We start from the raw sequence: 3,000 nt of genomic DNA, 5'->3' as shown, positions 1-3,000 counted from the left end.
TTAGAAAAGAACCAAATAATATTCATAGATAATCTTGTTCATAAACCCACAATTCATCGGATCTCGGCAAACACACCGCAAAAGAGTATTACATCGAATAGATCTCCAAGAACATCAAGGAGAACGTTGTATTGAGAATCAAAGAGAGAGAAGAAGCCATCTAGCTAATAACTATGGACCTGAAGGCCTGTGGTAAACTACTCACGCTTCATCGGAGAGGCTACGGTGCTGATGTAGAAGCCCTCGGTGATCGATTCCCCCTCCTGCAGATCGCCGAAAAAGGCCCCAAGATGGGATCTCATGGGTACAGAAGGTTGCGGCGGTGGAAAATTGGTTCTGTGGCTCTCTATGATCGATCTAGGGTATAAGAGTATAAATAGGTGAAAGAAGTACGTCAGTGGAGCTACGTGGGGCCCACGTGGGTGAGGGCGTGCCTACCCCCCTAGGCGCGCCCTCCTGCCTCGTGGCTGCCTCACGGAGTTCTAGACTTTCACTCCAAGTCTCCTGGTTTGCTTTTCGTCCAAGAAAGATCATCGTGAAGGTTTCATTCCGTTTGGATTCCGTTTGGTATTCCTTTTCTGTGGAACTCTAAAATAGGCAAGAAAACAAAAACTGGCACTGGGCCTCCGGTTAATAAGTTATTCCCAAAATAATATAAAGATCATATTAAAGCCCATTAATATCCAAAACATATAATATAATAGCATGGAACAATCAAAAATTATAGATACGTTGGAGACGTTTCACCTAGCTAAGGGCGTAAAACTATATCGCTTGTTGGGAGGCAACCCAATGAATAAAATTTATTTTTGCTTTTTCCTTCCTGTTTTTGAGTGTTAGCACAATTATGCTACTGTTATGATTGTTTTTTATGTTTTAATTAGTTTTTGTGCCAAGTAAAGCCTTTAGGATCTTCTTGGGTGATAGTTGTTTGATCTTGCTGAAAAACGGAAACTTTTACGCTGACAAAAATAATTTTCATTTTTTACCAGAGAGCGATAAAATAACCATTCCAGTTGATATAGATCAATATACAAATTTCTCAGACCGTCCTAATTTTTTAGAATTTTGGGCGTTACAGAAGTACTCAAAATAGTAAGATTTCTACACACTATTTTGTTTTGACAGATTCTGTTTTCTTTGTGTTGTGTGCTTATTTTGATGGCTCTATGGTTTTCTTTGATGAGTTTTTGCCATAGAAAAGTTGGAATACATTAGATATAATGCAAGAACAAAATATGAATTGGTTTGATACAACACTTATAGTAGTGATTTATTATTCTTATACTAACGGATCTCACAAAGGTTTTGTTGAGTTTGTGTGATTGAAGTTTTCAAGTTTTGGGTTATCTTGCGATGGATGAAGGAATAAGGAGTACAAGAGCCTAATCTTGGGGATGCCCCGGCATCCCAAGCTATTATCCAAAAATGAGCAACCAACTAAGCTTGGGGATGCCCCCGAGTGGCATCCCCTCTTTCTTCTAACGACCATCGGTATTTTACTCGAAGCTATATTTTTATTCGTCACATACTATGTGTTTTGCTTGGAACGTCTTGTATGATATGAGTCTTTGCTTATTTTATTTTGTGTTTTAAGTCTTGATCCCTTGCTGGACACACCTATTTGAGAGAGCCAAAATCATGTCATGACTTGTTAGAATTGCTCTCTATGCTTCATTTAAATTTTTTAATGAGCAATGGACTTGCTCTAGTGCTTCACTTATATCTTTTTGAGCACGGTGTGCTTTAGTATTTTTGAAGAAATGCTATCTTGCTTCACTTAGATTTATTTGAGAGTTAGTAAAATTTTCAAGAAATTCTCTCTTGCTTCACTTAAATTAATTTGAGAGAAAGGAAGAAATGTTATGCTCATGATCTTCACTTATATTTGTTTGAGCTTATCAAAAGCAACACATAAAAATTAGTTCCAAAGTGATATATATCCAAGAAGGATATAATAAAAACTTTAATGAAGATCATTGGACAAAATAAACTTGATTCTTAGTAATAGTTTTGAGATATGATGATGTGATATGTGAGTTATGTTGATGAGTAATTATCCTTTAGTAAGAATATTGGTGTTAAGGTTTCTGATTCCCTATGCAGGAACGAAAGTCAATATTCATGCAATGAAATTATATCCTACTTGTGGTGCATAATTCGATGTTAATTATGCTTAATGCTCGCTTATGAGATTATTCGTTTCTTGGTTGGTCACTTCTCAATCTTTTATTAGCCTTCATTTCGCACTGAATATGATCTCTACTTGTGCATCCAAAAACCTTTAACCCAGTTTTGCCACATGAGTCCACTATATCTACCTATATGCGATATTCTTTTACCATTCTAAGCAAATTTGCATGTGCCATCTCTAATTTTCAAAATAACCTTCTCTTTTGTGTGTTCATTTCGCTCGTGGAGCGCTGAGGGGTGGCTAATATTTTCCATACTAGATGTGTTATTCTCACGATGAATGTTTATTCACTTGTCATTGCACAAGAGTAAGGCAAAGGTATTAGGTATGCCCAGTCCCGAAATAAAAAAATGAATTTACTTTATGTTGTCAAACAATAAATTCCTTGGAAAGTGTTGGTACGGAGGGCACCCATGGGTACGGTTAGCCATGGAAAGTGGAAGTATGGTGGAAAAAGGAATAAACTTTATTTTCTATTTGGAAACCGCCTATGATATAACTATGCATGGAAAGTATTGGGAACTCTAAGTCATTTTCATTGGTGGGAGGGATACACCTCCCAAAATGTTTTTTATCTCTAAGTTTTTCTCTTAGAGCTCTGGCACCTGTACAAATCCCTACTTCCCTCTACGAAGGGCCTATCTTTTACTTTATGCAATATTTATTTTGAATTTGAGTCTCCATCTTCTCTTATAAAAAGCACCAACTAGGAGGCAATATGATCATACTTGAGTATTGGACATAGCTAATATGCAAGTGTGTTTCATGAATAGATCAATGGTTGAGCATGATGGGCTAGGGATAGC

Source organism: Triticum aestivum, chromosome 7A (genome assembly GCF_018294505.1).
Source record: "Triticum aestivum cultivar Chinese Spring chromosome 7A, IWGSC CS RefSeq v2.1, whole genome shotgun sequence".
Classification (NCBI taxonomy): Eukaryota; Viridiplantae; Streptophyta; class Magnoliopsida; order Poales; family Poaceae; genus Triticum; species Triticum aestivum.
The sequence above is the reverse complement of the archived record's forward strand: the minus strand, read 5'-3'. Positions refer to the sequence as shown.